General features: G+C 42.4%; 45 non-coding genes across 45 annotated transcripts; all 45 read left to right on the top strand.

Moving 5' to 3' along the window:
- The first annotated feature begins 25 nt into the window (after positions 1-25).
- On the top strand, positions 26-144 carry LOC142480106 (5S ribosomal RNA). The gene has a single exon (XR_012794766.1). It is a non-coding gene; the product is annotated as a 5S ribosomal RNA (ribosomal RNA).
- Positions 145-430: 286 nt separating this feature from the next.
- Positions 431-549, top strand: LOC142480105 (5S ribosomal RNA). Its single transcript, XR_012794765.1, has one exon. It is a non-coding gene; the product is annotated as a 5S ribosomal RNA (ribosomal RNA).
- Positions 550-835: 286 nt separating this feature from the next.
- Positions 836-954, top strand: LOC142480104 (5S ribosomal RNA). The gene has a single exon (XR_012794764.1). It is a non-coding gene; the product is annotated as a 5S ribosomal RNA (ribosomal RNA).
- A 286-nt stretch (positions 955-1,240) lies between these two features.
- On the top strand, positions 1,241-1,359 carry LOC142480706 (5S ribosomal RNA). Its single transcript, XR_012795198.1, has one exon. It is a non-coding gene; the product is annotated as a 5S ribosomal RNA (ribosomal RNA).
- Positions 1,360-1,645: 286 nt separating this feature from the next.
- On the top strand, positions 1,646-1,764 carry LOC142480997 (5S ribosomal RNA). The gene has a single exon (XR_012795476.1). It is a non-coding gene; the product is annotated as a 5S ribosomal RNA (ribosomal RNA).
- A 286-nt stretch (positions 1,765-2,050) lies between these two features.
- On the top strand, positions 2,051-2,169 carry LOC142480103 (5S ribosomal RNA). The gene has a single exon (XR_012794763.1). It is a non-coding gene; the product is annotated as a 5S ribosomal RNA (ribosomal RNA).
- A 286-nt stretch (positions 2,170-2,455) lies between these two features.
- Positions 2,456-2,574, top strand: LOC142480102 (5S ribosomal RNA). Its single transcript, XR_012794762.1, has one exon. It is a non-coding gene; the product is annotated as a 5S ribosomal RNA (ribosomal RNA).
- Positions 2,575-2,860: 286 nt separating this feature from the next.
- LOC142480996 (5S ribosomal RNA) lies at positions 2,861-2,979 on the top strand. Its single transcript, XR_012795475.1, has one exon. It is a non-coding gene; the product is annotated as a 5S ribosomal RNA (ribosomal RNA).
- Positions 2,980-3,265: 286 nt separating this feature from the next.
- On the top strand, positions 3,266-3,384 carry LOC142480319 (5S ribosomal RNA). The gene has a single exon (XR_012794969.1). It is a non-coding gene; the product is annotated as a 5S ribosomal RNA (ribosomal RNA).
- Positions 3,385-3,670: 286 nt separating this feature from the next.
- LOC142480156 (5S ribosomal RNA) lies at positions 3,671-3,789 on the top strand. Its single transcript, XR_012794813.1, has one exon. It is a non-coding gene; the product is annotated as a 5S ribosomal RNA (ribosomal RNA).
- Positions 3,790-4,075: 286 nt separating this feature from the next.
- On the top strand, positions 4,076-4,194 carry LOC142480994 (5S ribosomal RNA). Its single transcript, XR_012795473.1, has one exon. It is a non-coding gene; the product is annotated as a 5S ribosomal RNA (ribosomal RNA).
- A 676-nt stretch (positions 4,195-4,870) lies between these two features.
- On the top strand, positions 4,871-4,989 carry LOC142480100 (5S ribosomal RNA). The gene has a single exon (XR_012794760.1). It is a non-coding gene; the product is annotated as a 5S ribosomal RNA (ribosomal RNA).
- A 286-nt stretch (positions 4,990-5,275) lies between these two features.
- LOC142480099 (5S ribosomal RNA) lies at positions 5,276-5,394 on the top strand. The gene has a single exon (XR_012794759.1). It is a non-coding gene; the product is annotated as a 5S ribosomal RNA (ribosomal RNA).
- Positions 5,395-5,680: 286 nt separating this feature from the next.
- Positions 5,681-5,799, top strand: LOC142480098 (5S ribosomal RNA). Its single transcript, XR_012794758.1, has one exon. It is a non-coding gene; the product is annotated as a 5S ribosomal RNA (ribosomal RNA).
- A 286-nt stretch (positions 5,800-6,085) lies between these two features.
- Positions 6,086-6,204, top strand: LOC142480097 (5S ribosomal RNA). Its single transcript, XR_012794757.1, has one exon. It is a non-coding gene; the product is annotated as a 5S ribosomal RNA (ribosomal RNA).
- A 286-nt stretch (positions 6,205-6,490) lies between these two features.
- On the top strand, positions 6,491-6,609 carry LOC142480096 (5S ribosomal RNA). The gene has a single exon (XR_012794756.1). It is a non-coding gene; the product is annotated as a 5S ribosomal RNA (ribosomal RNA).
- A 286-nt stretch (positions 6,610-6,895) lies between these two features.
- On the top strand, positions 6,896-7,014 carry LOC142480705 (5S ribosomal RNA). The gene has a single exon (XR_012795197.1). It is a non-coding gene; the product is annotated as a 5S ribosomal RNA (ribosomal RNA).
- Positions 7,015-7,300: 286 nt separating this feature from the next.
- On the top strand, positions 7,301-7,419 carry LOC142480993 (5S ribosomal RNA). The gene has a single exon (XR_012795472.1). It is a non-coding gene; the product is annotated as a 5S ribosomal RNA (ribosomal RNA).
- A 286-nt stretch (positions 7,420-7,705) lies between these two features.
- LOC142480095 (5S ribosomal RNA) lies at positions 7,706-7,824 on the top strand. Its single transcript, XR_012794755.1, has one exon. It is a non-coding gene; the product is annotated as a 5S ribosomal RNA (ribosomal RNA).
- A 286-nt stretch (positions 7,825-8,110) lies between these two features.
- LOC142480094 (5S ribosomal RNA) lies at positions 8,111-8,229 on the top strand. Its single transcript, XR_012794754.1, has one exon. It is a non-coding gene; the product is annotated as a 5S ribosomal RNA (ribosomal RNA).
- A 286-nt stretch (positions 8,230-8,515) lies between these two features.
- Positions 8,516-8,634, top strand: LOC142480093 (5S ribosomal RNA). Its single transcript, XR_012794753.1, has one exon. It is a non-coding gene; the product is annotated as a 5S ribosomal RNA (ribosomal RNA).
- Positions 8,635-8,920: 286 nt separating this feature from the next.
- Positions 8,921-9,039, top strand: LOC142480092 (5S ribosomal RNA). The gene has a single exon (XR_012794752.1). It is a non-coding gene; the product is annotated as a 5S ribosomal RNA (ribosomal RNA).
- A 286-nt stretch (positions 9,040-9,325) lies between these two features.
- Positions 9,326-9,444, top strand: LOC142480091 (5S ribosomal RNA). The gene has a single exon (XR_012794751.1). It is a non-coding gene; the product is annotated as a 5S ribosomal RNA (ribosomal RNA).
- A 286-nt stretch (positions 9,445-9,730) lies between these two features.
- Positions 9,731-9,849, top strand: LOC142480089 (5S ribosomal RNA). The gene has a single exon (XR_012794749.1). It is a non-coding gene; the product is annotated as a 5S ribosomal RNA (ribosomal RNA).
- A 286-nt stretch (positions 9,850-10,135) lies between these two features.
- LOC142480704 (5S ribosomal RNA) lies at positions 10,136-10,254 on the top strand. Its single transcript, XR_012795196.1, has one exon. It is a non-coding gene; the product is annotated as a 5S ribosomal RNA (ribosomal RNA).
- A 286-nt stretch (positions 10,255-10,540) lies between these two features.
- LOC142480992 (5S ribosomal RNA) lies at positions 10,541-10,659 on the top strand. The gene has a single exon (XR_012795471.1). It is a non-coding gene; the product is annotated as a 5S ribosomal RNA (ribosomal RNA).
- Positions 10,660-10,945: 286 nt separating this feature from the next.
- Positions 10,946-11,064, top strand: LOC142480318 (5S ribosomal RNA). Its single transcript, XR_012794968.1, has one exon. It is a non-coding gene; the product is annotated as a 5S ribosomal RNA (ribosomal RNA).
- Positions 11,065-11,350: 286 nt separating this feature from the next.
- LOC142480088 (5S ribosomal RNA) lies at positions 11,351-11,469 on the top strand. Its single transcript, XR_012794748.1, has one exon. It is a non-coding gene; the product is annotated as a 5S ribosomal RNA (ribosomal RNA).
- A 286-nt stretch (positions 11,470-11,755) lies between these two features.
- LOC142480087 (5S ribosomal RNA) lies at positions 11,756-11,874 on the top strand. The gene has a single exon (XR_012794747.1). It is a non-coding gene; the product is annotated as a 5S ribosomal RNA (ribosomal RNA).
- A 286-nt stretch (positions 11,875-12,160) lies between these two features.
- On the top strand, positions 12,161-12,279 carry LOC142480086 (5S ribosomal RNA). The gene has a single exon (XR_012794746.1). It is a non-coding gene; the product is annotated as a 5S ribosomal RNA (ribosomal RNA).
- A 286-nt stretch (positions 12,280-12,565) lies between these two features.
- Positions 12,566-12,684, top strand: LOC142480085 (5S ribosomal RNA). Its single transcript, XR_012794745.1, has one exon. It is a non-coding gene; the product is annotated as a 5S ribosomal RNA (ribosomal RNA).
- Positions 12,685-12,970: 286 nt separating this feature from the next.
- On the top strand, positions 12,971-13,089 carry LOC142480084 (5S ribosomal RNA). Its single transcript, XR_012794744.1, has one exon. It is a non-coding gene; the product is annotated as a 5S ribosomal RNA (ribosomal RNA).
- A 286-nt stretch (positions 13,090-13,375) lies between these two features.
- On the top strand, positions 13,376-13,494 carry LOC142480703 (5S ribosomal RNA). Its single transcript, XR_012795195.1, has one exon. It is a non-coding gene; the product is annotated as a 5S ribosomal RNA (ribosomal RNA).
- Positions 13,495-13,780: 286 nt separating this feature from the next.
- Positions 13,781-13,899, top strand: LOC142480991 (5S ribosomal RNA). Its single transcript, XR_012795470.1, has one exon. It is a non-coding gene; the product is annotated as a 5S ribosomal RNA (ribosomal RNA).
- A 286-nt stretch (positions 13,900-14,185) lies between these two features.
- On the top strand, positions 14,186-14,304 carry LOC142480083 (5S ribosomal RNA). Its single transcript, XR_012794743.1, has one exon. It is a non-coding gene; the product is annotated as a 5S ribosomal RNA (ribosomal RNA).
- Positions 14,305-14,590: 286 nt separating this feature from the next.
- Positions 14,591-14,709, top strand: LOC142480082 (5S ribosomal RNA). The gene has a single exon (XR_012794742.1). It is a non-coding gene; the product is annotated as a 5S ribosomal RNA (ribosomal RNA).
- A 286-nt stretch (positions 14,710-14,995) lies between these two features.
- LOC142480081 (5S ribosomal RNA) lies at positions 14,996-15,114 on the top strand. Its single transcript, XR_012794741.1, has one exon. It is a non-coding gene; the product is annotated as a 5S ribosomal RNA (ribosomal RNA).
- Positions 15,115-15,400: 286 nt separating this feature from the next.
- Positions 15,401-15,519, top strand: LOC142480080 (5S ribosomal RNA). The gene has a single exon (XR_012794740.1). It is a non-coding gene; the product is annotated as a 5S ribosomal RNA (ribosomal RNA).
- A 286-nt stretch (positions 15,520-15,805) lies between these two features.
- On the top strand, positions 15,806-15,924 carry LOC142480078 (5S ribosomal RNA). Its single transcript, XR_012794738.1, has one exon. It is a non-coding gene; the product is annotated as a 5S ribosomal RNA (ribosomal RNA).
- A 286-nt stretch (positions 15,925-16,210) lies between these two features.
- LOC142480077 (5S ribosomal RNA) lies at positions 16,211-16,329 on the top strand. The gene has a single exon (XR_012794737.1). It is a non-coding gene; the product is annotated as a 5S ribosomal RNA (ribosomal RNA).
- Positions 16,330-16,615: 286 nt separating this feature from the next.
- On the top strand, positions 16,616-16,734 carry LOC142480701 (5S ribosomal RNA). The gene has a single exon (XR_012795193.1). It is a non-coding gene; the product is annotated as a 5S ribosomal RNA (ribosomal RNA).
- A 286-nt stretch (positions 16,735-17,020) lies between these two features.
- LOC142480990 (5S ribosomal RNA) lies at positions 17,021-17,139 on the top strand. Its single transcript, XR_012795469.1, has one exon. It is a non-coding gene; the product is annotated as a 5S ribosomal RNA (ribosomal RNA).
- A 286-nt stretch (positions 17,140-17,425) lies between these two features.
- LOC142480317 (5S ribosomal RNA) lies at positions 17,426-17,544 on the top strand. The gene has a single exon (XR_012794967.1). It is a non-coding gene; the product is annotated as a 5S ribosomal RNA (ribosomal RNA).
- A 286-nt stretch (positions 17,545-17,830) lies between these two features.
- On the top strand, positions 17,831-17,949 carry LOC142480316 (5S ribosomal RNA). Its single transcript, XR_012794966.1, has one exon. It is a non-coding gene; the product is annotated as a 5S ribosomal RNA (ribosomal RNA).
- Positions 17,950-18,235: 286 nt separating this feature from the next.
- Positions 18,236-18,354, top strand: LOC142480700 (5S ribosomal RNA). The gene has a single exon (XR_012795192.1). It is a non-coding gene; the product is annotated as a 5S ribosomal RNA (ribosomal RNA).
- The last annotated feature ends 140 nt before the right edge of the window (positions 18,355-18,494 follow it).

Below are 18,494 nucleotides of genomic sequence, written 5' to 3'. Positions count from 1 at the left end.
AGGATATCATGAGACAGCAATCTCCACCTACGGCCATACTACCTTGACAGCGCCCGATCCCGTCAGATCTCGGAAGCTAAGCAGGGTGAGGCTTGATTAGTACTGGGTTGGGAGACTGCCTGGGAATACCAGGTGCTGTAGGGGTTTTTATTTTTCGCTTCCCTAATGAAAATATACATGGCATTCCTCGCAGCAAATGAAAATGTTTCATTTCTTGCTACTTTTTTCCCGCAGTGGCAAAGAAATATATCGTTTTTTCCTCTGAAAGTTCAACACAATGCAACCTTCCAAAATAGAATTCTGACATCAAGAATTCCGTCTATAGTACATTTGAGTGCACCTGTCATTTTCTCAGTCTCTGTGTATGCATGGAGCAAGATATAGGCTCATGGATTTAAGAATGAGAGGATATCATGAGACAGCAATCTCCACCTACGGCCATACTACCTTGACAGCGCCCGATCCCGTCAGATCTCGGAAGCTAAGCAGGGTGAGGCTTGATTAGTACTGGGTTGGGAGACTGCCTGGGAATACCAGGTGCTGTAGGGGTTTTTATTTTTCGCTTCCCTAATGAAAATATACATGGCATTCCTCGCAGCAAATGAAAATGTTTCATTTCTTGCTACTTTTTTCCCGCAGTGGCAAAGAAATATATCGTTTTTTCCTCTGAAAGTTCAACACAATGCAACCTTCCAAAATAGAATTCTGACATCAAGAATTCCGTCTATAGTACATTTGAGTGCACCTGTCATTTTCTCAGTCTCTGTGTATGCATGGAGCAAGATATAGGCTCATGGATTTAAGAATGAGAGGATATCATGAGACAGCAATCTCCACCTACGGCCATACTACCTTGACAGCGCCCGATCCCGTCAGATCTCGGAAGCTAAGCAGGGTGAGGCTTGATTAGTACTGGGTTGGGAGACTGCCTGGGAATACCAGGTGCTGTAGGGGTTTTTATTTTTCGCTTCCCTAATGAAAATATACATGGCATTCCTCGCAGCAAATGAAAATGTTTCATTTCTTGCTACTTTTTTCCCGCAGTGGCAAAGAAATATATCGTTTTTTCCTCTGAAAGTTCAACACAATGCAACCTTCCAAAATAGAATTCTGACATCAAGAATTCCGTCTATAGTACATTTGAGTGCACCTGTCATTTTCTCAGTCTCTGTGTATGCATGGAGCAAGATATAGGCTCATGGATTTAAGAATGAGAGGATATCATGAGACAGCAATCTCCACCTACGGCCATACTACCTTGAAAGCGCCCGATCCCGTCAGATCTCGGAAGCTAAGCAGGGTGAGGCTTGATTAGTACTGGGTTGGGAGACTGCCTGGGAATACCAGGTGCTGTGGGTGTTTTTATTTTTTGCTTCCCTAATGAAAATATACATGGCATTCCTTGCAGCAAATGAAAATGTTTCATTTTTTACTACTTTTTTCCCGCAGTGGCAAAGAAATATATCGTTTTTTCCTCAGAAAGTTCAACACAATGCAACCTTCCAAAATAGAATTCTGACATCAAGAATTCCGTCTATAGTACATTTGAGTGCACCTGTCATTTTCTCAGTCTCTGTGTATGCATGGAGCAAGATATAGGCTCATGGATTTAAGAATGAGAGGATATCATGAGACAGCAATCTCCACCTACGGCCATACTACCTTGAAAGCGCCCGATCCCGTCAGATCTCGGAAGCTAAGCAGGGTGAGGCTTGATTAGTACTGGGTTGGGAGACTGCCTGGGAATACCAGGTGCTGTAGGGGTTTTTATTTTTCGCTTCCCTAATGAAAATATACATGGCATTCCTCGCAGCAAATGAAAATGTTTCATTTCTTGCTACTTTTTTCCCGCAGTGGCAAAGAAATATATCGTTTTTTCCTCTGAAAGTTCAACACAATGCAACCTTCCAAAATAGAATTCTGACATCAAGAATTCCGTCTATAGTACATTTGAGTGCACCTGTCATTTTCTCAGTCTCTGTGTATGCATGGAGCAAGATATAGGCTCATGGATTTAAGAATGAGAGGATATCATGAGACAGCAATCTCCACCTACGGCCATACTACCTTGACAGCGCCCGATCCCGTCAGATCTCGGAAGCTAAGCAGGGTGAGGCTTGATTAGTACTGGGTTGGGAGACTGCCTGGGAATACCAGGTGCTGTAGGGGTTTTTATTTTTCGCTTCCCTAATGAAAATATACATGGCATTCCTCGCAGCAAATGAAAATGTTTCATTTCTTGCTACTTTTTTCCCGCAGTGGCAAAGAAATATATCGTTTTTTCCTCTGAAAGTTCAACACAATGCAACCTTCCAAAATAGAATTCTGACATCAAGAATTCCGTCTATAGTACATTTGAGTGCACCTGTCATTTTCTCAGTCTCTGTGTATGCATGGAGCAAGATATAGGCTCATGGATTTAAGAATGAGAGGATATCATGAGACAGCAATCTCCACCTACGGCCATACTACCTTGACAGCGCCCGATCCCGTCAGATCTCGGAAGCTAAGCAGGGTGAGGCTTGATTAGTACTGGGTTGGGAGACTGCCTGGGAATACCAGGTGCTGTAGGGGTTTTTATTTTTCGCTTCCCTAATGAAAATATACATGGCATTCCTCGCAGCAAATGAAAATGTTTCATTTCTTGCTACTTTTTTCCCGCAGTGGCAAAGAAATATATCGTTTTTTCCTCTGAAAGTTCAACACAATGCAACCTTCCAAAATAGAATTCTGACATCAAGAATTCCGTCTATAGTACATTTGAGTGCACCTGTCATTTTCTCAGTCTCTGTGTATGCATGGAGCAAGATATAGGCTCATGGATTTAAGAATGAGAGGATATCATGAGACAGCAATCTCCACCTACGGCCATACTACCTTGAAAGCGCCCGATCCCGTCAGATCTCGGAAGCTAAGCAGGGTGAGGCTTGATTAGTACTGGGTTGGGAGACTGCCTGGGAATACCAGGTGCTGTAGGGGTTTTTATTTTTCGCTTCCCTAATGAAAATATACATGGCATTCCTCGCAGCAAATGAAAATGTTTCATTTCTTGCTACTTTTTTCCCGCAGTGGCAAAGAAATATATCGTTTTTTCCTCTGAAAGTTCAACACAATGCAACCTTCCAAAATAGAATTCTGACATCAAGAATTCCGTCTATAGTACATTTGAGTGCACCTGTCATTTTCTCAGTCTCTGTGTATGCATGGAGCAAGATATAGGCTCATGGATTTAAGAATGAGAGGATATCATGAGACAGCAATCTCCACCTACGGCCATACTACCTTGACAGCGCCCGATCCCGTCAGATCTCGGAAGCTAAGCAGGGTGAGGCTTGATTAGTACTGGGTTGGGAGACTGCCTCGGAATACCAGGTGCTGTAGGGGTTTTTATTTTTCGCTTCCCTAATGAAAATATACATGGCATTCCTCGCAGCAAATGAAAATGTTTCATTTCTTGCTACTTTTTTCCCGCAGTGGCAAAGAAATATATCGTTTTTTCCTCTGAAAGTTCAACACAATGCAACCTTCCAAAATAGAATTCTGACATCAAGAATTCCGTCTATAGTACATTTGAGTGCACCTGTCATTTTCTCAGTCTCTGTGTATGCATGGAGCAAGATATAGGCTCATGGATTTAAGAATGAGAGGATATCATGAGACAGCAATCTCCACCTACGGCCATACTACCTTGAAAGCGCCCGATCCCGTCAGATCTTGGAAGCTAAGCAGGGTGAGGCTTGATTAGTACTGGGTTGGGAGACTGCCTGGGAATACCAGGTGCTGTGGGTGTTTTTATTTTTTGCTTCCCTAATGAAAATATACATGGCATTCCTTGCAGCAAATGAAAATGTTTCATTTTTTACTACTTTTTTCCCGCAGTGGCAAAGAAATATATCGTTTTTTCCTCAGAAAGTTCAACACAATGCAACCTTCCAAAATAGAATTCTGACATCAAGAATTCCGTCTATAGTACATTTGAGTGCACCTGTCATTTTCTCAGTCTCTGTGTATGCATGGAGCAAGATATAGGCTCATGGATTTAAGAATGAGAGGATATCATGAGACAGCAATCTCCACCTACGGCCATACTACCTTGAAAGCGCCCGATCCCGTCAGATCTCGGAAGCTAAGCAGGGTGAGGCTTGATTAGTACTGGGTTGGGAGACTGCCTGGGAATACCAGGTGCTGTAGGGGTTTTTATTTTTCGCTTCCCTAATGAAAATATACATGGCATTCCTCGCAGCAAATGAAAATGTTTCATTTCTTGCTACTTTTTTCCCGGAGTGGCAAAGAAATATATTGTTTTTTCCTCTGAAAGTTCAACACAATGCAACCTTCCAAAATAGAATTCTGACATCAAGAATTCCGTCTATAGTATATTTGAGTGCACCTGTCATTTTCTCAGTCTCTGATTTAATTTCTCCATTTAAGGTAATTCTTCAAGAATGTATTTTTTTAACGGTCACAATAATACACTTATGCCTCCCATGTCATTTAGAAATATATCATACAGGCCTCAGAACACTCAGCATGTTATATGGTGAGCTTGTGGCTCACAGAGTTGGGGTGTGCAGTATTCAAGCTGATACTTGGAAGAGATAGTGAGATCAAATCCAAACAGGAGGAGGTTGAATATAGGCACCTCTGAAATTTTTTACTACTTTTTTCCCGCAGTGGCAAAGAAATCTATCGTTTTTTCCTCTGAAAGTTCAACACAATGCAACCTTCCAAAATAGAATTCTGACATCAAGAATTCCGTCTATAGTACATTTGAGTGCACCTGTCATTTTCTCAGTCTCTGTGTATGCATGGAGCAAGATATAGGCTCATGGATTTAAGAATGAGAGGATATCATGAGACAGCAATCTCCACCTACGGCCATACTACCTTGACAGCGCCCGATCCCGTCAGATCTCGGAAGCTAAGCAGGGTGAGGCTTGATTAGTACTGGGTTGGGAGACTGCCTGGGAATACCAGGTGCTGTAGGGGTTTTTATTTTTCGCTTCCCTAATGAAAATATACATGGCATTCCTCGCAGCAAATGAAAATGTTTCATTTCTTGCTACTTTTTTCCCGCAGTGGCAAAGAAATCTATCGTTTTTTCCTCTGAAAGTTCAACACAATGCAACCTTCCAAAATAGAATTCTGACATCAAGAATTCCGTCTATAGTACATTTGAGTGCACCTGTCATTTTCTCAGTCTCTGTGTATGCATGGAGCAAGATATAGGCTCATGGATTTAAGAATGAGAGGATATCATGAGACAGCAATCTCCACCTACGGCCATACTACCTTGACAGCGCCCGATCCCGTCAGATCTCGGAAGCTAAGCAGGGTGAGGCTTGATTAGTACTGGGTTGGGAGACTGCCTGGGAATACCAGGTGCTGTAGGGGTTTTTATTTTTCGCTTCCCTAATGAAAATATACATGGCATTCCTCGCAGCAAATGAAAATGTTTCATTTCTTGCTACTTTTTTCCCGCAGTGGCAAAGAAATATATCGTTTTTTCCTCTGAAAGTTCAACACAATGCAACCTTCCAAAATAGAATTCTGACATCAAGAATTCCGTCTATAGTACATTTGAGTGCACCTGTCATTTTCTCAGTCTCTGTGTATGCATGGAGCAAGATATAGGCTCATGGATTTAAGAATGAGAGGATATCATGAGACAGCAATCTCCACCTACGGCCATACTACCTTGACAGCGCCCGATCCCGTCAGATCTCGGAAGCTAAGCAGGGTGAGGCTTGATTAGTACTGGGTTGGGAGACTGCCTGGGAATACCAGGTGCTGTAGGGGTTTTTATTTTTCGCTTCCCTAATGAAAATATACATGGCATTCCTCGCAGCAAATGAAAATGTTTCATTTCTTGCTACTTTTTTCCCGCAGTGGCAAAGAAATATATCGTTTTTTCCTCTGAAAGTTCAACACAATGCAACCTTCCAAAATAGAATTCTGACATCAAGAATTCCGTCTATAGTACATTTGAGTGCACCTGTCATTTTCTCAGTCTCTGTGTATGCATGGAGCAAGATATAGGCTCATGGATTTAAGAATGAGAGGATATCATGAGACAGCAATCTCCACCTACGGCCATACTACCTTGACAGCGCCCGATCCCGTCAGATCTCGGAAGCTAAGCAGGGTGAGGCTTGATTAGTACTGGGTTGGGAGACTGCCTGGGAATACCAGGTGCTGTAGGGGTTTTTATTTTTCGCTTCCCTAATGAAAATATACATGGCATTCCTCGCAGCAAATGAAAATGTTTCATTTCTTGCTACTTTTTTCCCGCAGTGGCAAAGAAATATATCGTTTTTTCCTCTGAAAGTTCAACACAATGCAACCTTCCAAAATAGAATTCTGACATCAAGAATTCCGTCTATAGTACATTTGAGTGCACCTGTCATTTTCTCAGTCTCTGTGTATGCATGGAGCAAGATATAGGCTCATGGATTTAAGAATGAGAGGATATCATGAGACAGCAATCTCCACCTACGGCCATACTACCTTGACAGCGCCCGATCCCGTCAGATCTCGGAAGCTAAGCAGGGTGAGGCTTGATTAGTACTGGGTTGGGAGACTGCCTGGGAATACCAGGTGCTGTAGGGGTTTTTATTTTTCGCTTCCCTAATGAAAATATACATGGCATTCCTCGCAGCAAATGAAAATGTTTCATTTCTTGCTACTTTTTTCCCGCAGTGGCAAAGAAATATATCGTTTTTTCCTCTGAAAGTTCAACACAATGCAACCTTCCAAAATAGAATTCTGACATCAAGAATTCCGTCTATAGTACATTTGAGTGCACCTGTCATTTTCTCAGTCTCTGTGTATGCATGGAGCAAGATATAGGCTCATGGATTTAAGAATGAGAGGATATCATGAGACAGCAATCTCCACCTACGGCCATACTACCTTGAAAGCGCCCGATCCCGTCAGATCTCGGAAGCTAAGCAGGGTGAGGCTTGATTAGTACTGGGTTGGGAGACTGCCTGGGAATACCAGGTGCTGTGGGTGTTTTTATTTTTTGCTTCCCTAATGAAAATATACATGGCATTCCTTGCAGCAAATGAAAATGTTTCATTTTTTACTACTTTTTTCCCGCAGTGGCAAAGAAATCTATCGTTTTTTCCTCAGAAAGTTCAACACAATGCAACCTTCCAAAATAGAATTCTGACATCAAGAATTCCGTCTATAGTACATTTGAGTGCACCTGTCATTTTCTCAGTCTCTGTGTATGCATGGAGCAAGATATAGGCTCATGGATTTAAGAATGAGAGGATATCATGAGACAGCAATCTCCACCTACGGCCATACTACCTTGAAAGCGCCCGATCCCGTCAGATCTCGGAAGCTAAGCAGGGTGAGGCTTGATTAGTACTGGGTTGGGAGACTGCCTGGGAATACCAGGTGCTGTAGGGGTTTTTATTTTTCGCTTCCCTAATGAAAATATACATGGCATTCCTCGCAGCAAATGAAAATGTTTAATTTCTTGCTACTTTTTTCCCGCAGTGGCAAAGAAATATATCGTTTTTTCCTCTGAAAGTTCAACACAATGCAACCTTCCAAAATAGAATTCTGACATCAAGAATTCCGTCTATAGTACATTTGAGTGCACCTGTCATTTTCTCAGTCTCTGTGTATGCATGGAGCAAGATATAGGCTCATGGATTTAAGAATGAGAGGATATCATGAGACAGCAATCTCCACCTACGGCCATACTACCTTGACAGCGCCCGATCCCGTCAGATCTCGGAAGCTAAGCAGGGTGAGGCTTGATTAGTACTGGGTTGGGAGACTGCCTGGGAATACCAGGTGCTGTAGGGGTTTTTATTTTTCGCTTCCCTAATGAAAATATACATGGCATTCCTCGCAGCAAATGAAAATGTTTCATTTCTTGCTACTTTTTTCCCGCAGTGGCAAAGAAATATATCGTTTTTTCCTCTGAAAGTTCAACACAATGCAACCTTCCAAAATAGAATTCTGACATCAAGAATTCCGTCTATAGTACATTTGAGTGCACCTGTCATTTTCTCAGTCTCTGTGTATGCATGGAGCAAGATATAGGCTCATGGATTTAAGAATGAGAGGATATCATGAGACAGCAATCTCCACCTACGGCCATACTACCTTGACAGCGCCCGATCCCGTCAGATCTCGGAAGCTAAGCAGGGTGAGGCTTGATTAGTACTGGGTTGGGAGACTGCCTGGGAATACCAGGTGCTGTAGGGGTTTTTATTTTTCGCTTCCCTAATGAAAATATACATGGCATTCCTCGCAGCAAATGAAAATGTTTCATTTCTTGCTACTTTTTTCCCGCAGTGGCAAAGAAATATATCGTTTTTTCCTCTGAAAGTTCAACACAATGCAACCTTCCAAAATAGAATTCTGACATCAAGAATTCCGTCTATAGTACATTTGAGTGCACCTGTCATTTTCTCAGTCTCTGTGTATGCATGGAGCAAGATATAGGCTCATGGATTTAAGAATGAGAGGATATCATGAGACAGCAATCTCCACCTACGGCCATACTACCTTGACAGCGCCCGATCCCGTCAGATCTCGGAAGCTAAGCAGGGTGAGGCTTGATTAGTACTGGGTTGGGAGACTGCCTGGGAATACCAGGTGCTGTAGGGGTTTTTATTTTTCGCTTCCCTAATGAAAATATACATGGCATTCCTCGCAGCAAATGAAAATGTTTCATTTCTTGCTACTTTTTTCCCGCAGTGGCAAAGAAATATATCGTTTTTTCCTCTGAAAGTTCAACACAATGCAACCTTCCAAAATAGAATTCTGACATCAAGAATTCCGTCTATAGTACATTTGAGTGCACCTGTCATTTTCTCAGTCTCTGTGTATGCATGGAGCAAGATATAGGCTCATGGATTTAAGAATGAGAGGATATCATGAGACAGCAATCTCCACCTACGGCCATACTACCTTGACAGCGCCCGATCCCGTCAGATCTCGGAAGCTAAGCAGGGTGAGGCTTGATTAGTACTGGGTTGGGAGACTGCCTGGGAATACCAGGTGCTGTAGGGGTTTTTATTTTTCGCTTCCCTAATGAAAATATACATGGCATTCCTCGCAGCAAATGAAAATGTTTCATTTCTTGCTACTTTTTTCCCGCAGTGGCAAAGAAATATATCGTTTTTTCCTCTGAAAGTTCAACACAATGCAACCTTCCAAAATAGAATTCTGACATCAAGAATTCCGTCTATAGTACATTTGAGTGCACCTGTCATTTTCTCAGTCTCTGTGTATGCATGGAGCAAGATATAGGCTCATGGATTTAAGAATGAGAGGATATCATGAGACAGCAATCTCCACCTACGGCCATACTACCTTGACAGCGCCCGATCCCGTCAGATCTCGGAAGCTAAGCAGGGTGAGGCTTGATTAGTACTGGGTTGGGAGACTGCCTGGGAATACCAGGTGCTGTAGGGGTTTTTATTTTTCGCTTCCCTAATGAAAATATACATGGCATTCCTCGCAGCAAATGAAAATGTTTCATTTCTTGCTACTTTTTTCCCGCAGTGGCAAAGAAATATATCGTTTTTTCCTCTGAAAGTTCAACACAATGCAACCTTCCAAAATAGAATTCTGACATCAAGAATTCCGTCTATAGTACATTTGAGTGCACCTGTCATTTTCTCAGTCTCTGTGTATGCATGGAGCAAGATATAGGCTCATGGATTTAAGAATGAGAGGATATCATGAGACAGCAATCTCCACCTACGGCCATACTACCTTGACAGCGCCCGATCCCGTCAGATCTCGGAAGCTAAGCAGGGTGAGGCTTGATTAGTACTGGGTTGGGAGACTGCCTGGGAATACCAGGTGCTGTAGGGGTTTTTATTTTTCGCTTCCCTAATGAAAATATACATGGCATTCCTCGCAGCAAATGAAAATGTTTCATTTCTTGCTACTTTTTTCCCGCAGTGGCAAAGAAATATATCGTTTTTTCCTCTGAAAGTTCAACACAATGCAACCTTCCAAAATAGAATTCTGACATCAAGAATTCCGTCTATAGTACATTTGAGTGCACCTGTCATTTTCTCAGTCTCTGTGTATGCATGGAGCAAGATATAGGCTCATGGATTTAAGAATGAGAGGATATCATGAGACAGCAATCTCCACCTACGGCCATACTACCTTGAAAGCGCCCGATCCCGTCAGATCTCGGAAGCTAAGCAGGGTGAGGCTTGATTAGTACTGGGTTGGGAGACTGCCTGGGAATACCAGGTGCTGTGGGTGTTTTTATTTTTCGCTTCCCTAATGAAAATATACATGGCATTCCTCGCAGCAAATGAAAATGTTTCATTTTTTACTACTTTTTTCCCGCAGTGGCAAAGAAATCTATCGTTTTTTCCTCAGAAAGTTCAACACAATGCAACCTTCCAAAATAGAATTCTGACATCAAGAATTCCGTCTATAGTACATTTGAGTGCACCTGTCATTTTCTCAGTCTCTGTGTATGCATGGAGCAAGATATAGGCTCATGGATTTAAGAATGAGAGGATATCATGAGACAGCAATCTCCACCTACGGCCATACTACCTTGAAAGCGCCCGATCCCGTCAGATCTCGGAAGCTAAGCAGGGTGAGGCTTGATTAGTACTGGGTTGGGAGACTGCCTGGGAATACCAGGTGCTGTAGGGGTTTTTATTTTTCGCTTCCCTAATGAAAATATACATGGCATTCCTCGCAGCAAATGAAAATGTTTCATTTCTTGCTACTTTTTTCCCGCAGTGGCAAAGAAATATATCGTTTTTTCCTCTGAAAGTTCAACACAATGCAACCTTCCAAAATAGAATTCTGACATCAAGAATTCCGTCTATAGTACATTTGAGTGCACCTGTCATTTTCTCAGTCTCTGTGTATGCATGGAGCAAGATATAGGCTCATGGATTTAAGAATGAGAGGATATCATGAGACAGCAATCTCCACCTACGGCCATACTACCTTGACAGCGCCCGATCCCGTCAGATCTCGGAAGCTAAGCAGGGTGAGGCTTGATTAGTACTGGGTTGGGAGACTGCCTCGGAATACCAGGTGCTGTAGGGGTTTTTATTTTTCGCTTCCCTAATGAAAATATACATGGCATTCCTCGCAGCAAATGAAAATGTTTCATTTCTTGCTACTTTTTTCCCGCAGTGGCAAAGAAATCTATCGTTTTTTCCTCTGAAAGTTCAACACAATGCAACCTTCCAAAATAGAATTCTGACATCAAGAATTCCGTCTATAGTACATTTGAGTGCACCTGTCATTTTCTCAGTCTCTGTGTATGCATGGAGCAAGATATAGGCTCATGGATTTAAGAATGAGAGGATATCATGAGACAGCAATCTCCACCTACGGCCATACTACCTTGACAGCGCCCGATCCCGTCAGATCTCGGAAGCTAAGCAGGGTGAGGCTTGATTAGTACTGGGTTGGGAGACTGCCTGGGAATACCAGGTGCTGTAGGGGTTTTTATTTTTCGCTTCCCTAATGAAAATATACATGGCATTCCTCGCAGCAAATGAAAATGTTTCATTTCTTGCTACTTTTTTCCCGCAGTGGCAAAGAAATCTATCGTTTTTTCCTCTGAAAGTTCAACACAATGCAACCTTCCAAAATAGAATTCTGACATCAAGAATTCCGTCTATAGTACATTTGAGTGCACCTGTCATTTTCTCAGTCTCTGTGTATGCATGGAGCAAGATATAGGCTCATGGATTTAAGAATGAGAGGATATCATGAGACAGCAATCTCCACCTACGGCCATACTACCTTGACAGCGCCCGATCCCGTCAGATCTCGGAAGCTAAGCAGGGTGAGGCTTGATTAGTACTGGGTTGGGAGACTGCCTGGGAATACCAGGTGCTGTAGGGGTTTTTATTTTTCGCTTCCCTAATGAAAATATACATGGCATTCCTCGCAGCAAATGAAAATGTTTCATTTCTTGCTACTTTTTTCCCGCAGTGGCAAAGAAATATATCGTTTTTTCCTCTGAAAGTTCAACACAATGCAACCTTCCAAAATAGAATTCTGACATCAAGAATTCCGTCTATAGTACATTTGAGTGCACCTGTCATTTTCTCAGTCTCTGTGTATGCATGGAGCAAGATATAGGCTCATGGATTTAAGAATGAGAGGATATCATGAGACAGCAATCTCCACCTACGGCCATACTACCTTGACAGCGCCCGATCCCGTCAGATCTCGGAAGCTAAGCAGGGTGAGGCTTGATTAGTACTGGGTTGGGAGACTGCCTGGGAATACCAGGTGCTGTAGGGGTTTTTATTTTTCGCTTCCCTAATGAAAATATACATGGCATTCCTCGCAGCAAATGAAAATGTTTCATTTCTTGCTACTTTTTTCCCGCAGTGGCAAAGAAATATATCGTTTTTTCCTCTGAAAGTTCAACACAATGCAACCTTCCAAAATAGAATTCTGACATCAAGAATTCCGTCTATAGTACATTTGAGTGCACCTGTCATTTTCTCAGTCTCTGTGTATGCATGGAGCAAGATATAGGCTCATGGATTTAAGAATGAGAGGATATCATGAGACAGCAATCTCCACCTACGGCCATACTACCTTGACAGCGCCCGATCCCGTCAGATCTCGGAAGCTAAGCAGGGTGAGGCTTGATTAGTACTGGGTTGGGAGACTGCCTGGGAATACCAGGTGCTGTAGGGGTTTTTATTTTTCGCTTCCCTAATGAAAATATACATGGCATTCCTCGCAGCAAATGAAAATGTTTCATTTCTTGCTACTTTTTTCCCGCAGTGGCAAAGAAATATATCGTTTTTTCCTCTGAAAGTTCAACACAATGCAACCTTCCAAAATAGAATTCTGACATCAAGAATTCCGTCTATAGTACATTTGAGTGCACCTGTCATTTTCTCAGTCTCTGTGTATGCATGGAGCAAGATATAGGCTCATGGATTTAAGAATGAGAGGATATCATGAGACAGCAATCTCCACCTACGGCCATACTACCTTGACAGCGCCCGATCCCGTCAGATCTCGGAAGCTAAGCAGGGTGAGGCTTGATTAGTACTGGGTTGGGAGACTGCCTGGGAATACCAGGTGCTGTAGGGGTTTTTATTTTTCGCTTCCCTAATGAAAATATACATGGCATTCCTCGCAGCAAATGAAAATGTTTCATTTCTTGCTACTTTTTTCCCGCAGTGGCAAAGAAATATATCGTTTTTTCCTCTGAAAGTTCAACACAATGCAACCTTCCAAAATAGAATTCTGACATCAAGAATTCCGTCTATAGTACATTTGAGTGCACCTGTCATTTTCTCAGTCTCTGTGTATGCATGGAGCAAGATATAGGCTCATGGATTTAAGAATGAGAGGATATCATGAGACAGCAATCTCCACCTACGGCCATACTACCTTGAAAGCGCCCGATCCCGTCAGATCTCGGAAGCTAAGCAGGGTGAGGCTTGATTAGTACTGGGTTGGGAGACTGCCTGGGAATACCAGGTGCTGTGGGTGTTTTTATTTTTTGCTTCCCTAATGAAAATATACATGGCATTCCTTGCAGCAAATGAAAATGTTTCATTTTTTACTACTTTTTTCCCGCAGTGGCAAAGAAATCTATCGTTTTTTCCTCAGAAAGTTCAACACAATGCAACCTTCCAAAATAGAATTCTGACATCAAGAATTCCGTCTATAGTACATTTGAGTGCACCTGTCATTTTCTCAGTCTCTGTGTATGCATGGAGCAAGATATAGGCTCATGGATTTAAGAATGAGAGGATATCATGAGACAGCAATCTCCACCTACGGCCATACTACCTTGAAAGCGCCCGATCCCGTCAGATCTCGGAAGCTAAGCAGGGTGAGGCTTGATTAGTACTGGGTTGGGAGACTGCCTGGGAATACCAGGTGCTGTAGGGGTTTTTATTTTTCGCTTCCCTAATGAAAATATACATGGCATTCCTCGCAGCAAATGAAAATGTTTCATTTCTTGCTACTTTTTTCCCGCAGTGGCAAAGAAATATATCGTTTTTTCCTCTGAAAGTTCAACACAATGCAACCTTCCAAAATAGAATTCTGACATCAAGAATTCCGTCTATAGTACATTTGAGTGCACCTGTCATTTTCTCAGTCTCTGTGTATGCATGGAGCAAGATATAGGCTCATGGATTTAAGAATGAGAGGATATCATGAGACAGCAATCTCCACCTACGGCCATACTACCTTGACAGCGCCCGATCCCGTCAGATCTCGGAAGCTAAGCAGGGTGAGGCTTGATTAGTACTGGGTTGGGAGACTGCCTGGGAATACCAGGTGCTGTAGGGGTTTTTATTTTTCGCTTCCCTAATGAAAATATACATGGCATTCCTCGCAGCAAATGAAAATGTTTCATTTCTTGCTACTTTTTTCCCGCAGTGGCAAAGAAATATATCGTTTTTTCCTCTGAAAGTTCAACACAATGCAACCTTCCAAAATAGAATTCTGACATCAAGAATTCCGTCTATAGTACATTTGAGTGCACCTGTCATTTTCTCAGTCTCTGTGTATGCATGGAGCAAGATATAGGCTCATGGATTTAAGAATGAGAGGATATCATGAGACAGCAATCTCCACCTACGGCCATACTACCTTGACAGCGCCCGATCCCGTCAGATCTCGGAAGCTAAGCAGGGTGAGGCTTGATTAGTACTGGGTTGGGAGACTGCCTGGGAATACCAGGTGCTGTAGGGGTTTTTATTTTTCGCTTCCCTAATGAAAATATACATGGCATTCCTCGCAGCAAATGAAAATGTTTCATTTCTTGCTACTTTTTTCCCGCAGTGGCAAAGAAATATATCGTTTTTTCCTCTGAAAGTTCAACACAATGCAACCTTCCAAAATAGAATTCTGACATCAAGAATTCCGTCTATAGTACATTTGAGTGCACCTGTCATTTTCTCAGTCTCTGTGTATGCATGGAGCAAGATATAGGCTCATGGATTTAAGAATGAGAGGATATCATGAGACAGCAATCTCCACCTACGGCCATACTACCTTGACAGCGCCCGATCCCGTCAGATCTCGGAAGCTAAGCAGGGTGAGGCTTGATTAGTACTGGGTTGGGAGACTGCCTGGGAATACCAGGTGCTGTAGGGGTTTTTATTTTTCGCTTCCCTAATGAAAATATACATGGCATTCCTCGCAGCAAATGAAAATGTTTCATTTCTTGCTACTTTTTTCCCGCAGTGGCAAAGAAATATATCGTTTTTTCCTCTGAAAGTTCAACACAATGCAACCTTCCAAAATAGAATTCTGACATCAAGAATTCCGTCTATAGTACATTTGAGTGCACCTGTCATTTTCTCAGTCTCTGTGTATGCATGGAGCAAGATATAGGCTCATGGATTTAAGAATGAGAGGATATCATGAGACAGCAATCTCCACCTACGGCCATACTACCTTGACAGCGCCCGATCCCGTCAGATCTCGGAAGCTAAGCAGGGTGAGGCTTGATTAGTACTGGGTTGGGAGACTGCCTGGGAATACCAGGTGCTGTAGGGGTTTTTATTTTTCGCTTCCCTAATGAAAATATACATGGCATTCCTCGCAGCAAATGAAAATGTTTCATTTCTTGCTACTTTTTTCCCGCAGTGGCAAAGAAATATATCGTTTTTTCCTCTGAAAGTTCAACACAATGCAACCTTCCAAAATAGAATTCTGACATCAAGAATTCCGTCTATAGTACATTTGAGTGCACCTGTCATTTTCTCAGTCTCTGTGTATGCATGGAGCAAGATATAGGCTCATGGATTTAAGAATGAGAGGATATCATGAGACAGCAATCTCCACCTACGGCCATACTACCTTGACAGCGCCCGATCCCGTCAGATCTCGGAAGCTAAGCAGGGTGAGGCTTGATTAGTACTGGGTTGGGAGACTGCCTGGGAATACCAGGTGCTGTAGGGGTTTTTATTTTTCGCTTCCCTAATGAAAATATACATGGCATTCCTCGCAGCAAATGAAAATGTTTCATTTCTTGCTACTTTTTTCCCGCAGTGGCAAAGAAATATATCGTTTTTTCCTCTGAAAGTTCAACACAATGCAACCTTCCAAAATAGAATTCTGACATCAAGAATTCCGTCTATAGTACATTTGAGTGCACCTGTCATTTTCTCAGTCTCTGTGTATGCATGGAGCAAGATATAGGCTCATGGATTTAAGAATGAGAGGATATCATGAGACAGCAATCTCCACCTACGGCCATACTACCTTGACAGCGCCCGATCCCGTCAGATCTCGGAAGCTAAGCAGGGTGAGGCTTGATTAGTACTGGGTTGGGAGACTGCCTGGGAATACCAGGTGCTGTAGGGGTTTTTATTTTTCGCTTCCCTAATGAAAATATACATGGCATTCCTCGCAGCAAATGAAAATGTTTCATTTCTTGCTACTTTTTTCCCGCAGTGGCAAAGAAATATATCGTTTTTTCCTCTGAAAGTTCAACACAATGCAACCTTCCAAAATAGAATTCTGACATCAAGAATTCCGTCTATAGTACATTTGAGTGCACCTGTCATTTTCTCAGTCTCTGTGTATGCATGGAGCAAGATATAGGCTCATGGATTTAAGAATGAGAGGATATCATGAGACAGCAATCTCCACCTACGGCCATACTACCTTGAAAGCGCCCGATCCCGTCAGATCTCGGAAGCTAAGCAGGGTGAGGCTTGATTAGTACTGGGTTGGGAGACTGCCTGGGAATACCAGGTGCTGTGGGTGTTTTTATTTTTCGCTTCCCTAATGAAAATATACATGGCATTCCTCGCAGCAAATGAAAATGTTTCATTTTTTACTACTTTTTTCCCGCAGTGGCAAAGAAATCTATCGTTTTTTCCTCAGAAAGTTCAACACAATGCAACCTTCCAAAATAGAATTCTGACATCAAGAATTCCGTCTATAGTACATTTGAGTGCACCTGTCATTTTCTCAGTCTCTGTGTATGCATGGAGCAAGATATAGGCTCATGGATTTAAGAATGAGAGGATATCATGAGACAGCAATCTCCACCTACGGCCATACTACCTTGAAAGCGCCCGATCCCGTCAGATCTCGGAAGCTAAGCAGGGTGAGGCTTGATTAGTACTGGGTTGGGAGACTGCCTGGGAATACCAGGTGCTGTAGGGGTTTTTATTTTTCGCTTCCCTAATGAAAATATACATGGCATTCCTCGCAGCAAATGAAAATGTTTCATTTCTTGCTACTTTTTTCCCGCAGTGGCAAAGAAATATATCGTTTTTTCCTCTGAAAGTTCAACACAATGCAACCTTCCAAAATAGAATTCTGACATCAAGAATTCCGTCTATAGTACATTTGAGTGCACCTGTCATTTTCTCAGTCTCTGTGTATGCATGGAGCAAGATATAGGCTCATGGATTTAAGAATGAGAGGATATCATGAGACAGCAATCTCCACCTACGGCCATACTACCTTGACAGCGCCCGATCCCGTCAGATCTCGGAAGCTAAGCAGGGTGAGGCTTGATTAGTACTGGGTTGGGAGACTGCCTCGGAATACCAGGTGCTGTAGGGGTTTTTATTTTTCGCTTCCCTAATGAAAATATACATGGCATTCCTCGCAGCAAATGAAAATGTTTCATTTCTTGCTACTTTTTTCCCGCAGTGGCAAAGAAATATATCGTTTTTTCCTCTGAAAGTTCAACACAATGCAACCTTCCAAAATAGAATTCTGACATCAAGAATTCCGTCTATAGTACATTTGAGTGCACCTGTCATTTTCTCAGTCTCTGTGTATGCATGGAGCAAGATATAGGCTCATGGATTTAAGAATGAGAGGATATCATGAGACAGCAATCTCCACCTACGGCCATACTACCTTGACAGCGCCCGATCCCGTCAGATCTCGGAAGCTAAGCAGGGTGAGGCTTGATTAGTACTGGGTTGGGAGACTGCCTCGGAATACCAGGTGCTGTAGGGGTTTTTATTTTTCGCTTCCCTAATGAAAATATACATGGCATTCCTCGCAGCAAATGAAAATGTTTCATTTCTTGCTACTTTTTTCCCGCAGTGGCAAAGAAATATATCGTTTTTTCCTCTGAAAGTTCAACACAATGCAACCTTCCAAAATAGAATTCTGACATCAAGAATTCCGTCTATAGTACATTTGAGTGCACCTGTCATTTTCTCAGTCTCTGTGTATGCATGGAGCAAGATATAGGCTCATGGATTTAAGAATGAGAGGATATCATGAGACAGCAATCTCCACCTACGGCCATACTACCTTGAAAGCGCCCGATCCCGTCAGATCTCGGAAGCTAAGCAGGGTGAGGCTTGATTAGTACTGGGTTGGGAGACTGCCTGGGAATACCAGGTGCTGTGGGTGTTTTTATTTTTTGCTTCCCTAATGAAAATATACATGGCATTCCTTGCAGCAAATGAAAATGTTTCATTTTTTACTACTTTTTTCCCGCAGTGGCAAAGAAATATATCGTTTTTTCCTCTGAAAGTTCAACACAATGCAAC

This window comes from Ascaphus truei, unplaced genomic scaffold, assembly GCF_040206685.1.
Source record: "Ascaphus truei isolate aAscTru1 unplaced genomic scaffold, aAscTru1.hap1 HAP1_SCAFFOLD_242, whole genome shotgun sequence".
Classification (NCBI taxonomy): Eukaryota; Metazoa; Chordata; class Amphibia; order Anura; family Ascaphidae; genus Ascaphus; species Ascaphus truei.
This window is presented reverse-complemented; position numbering and strand designations above follow the sequence as displayed.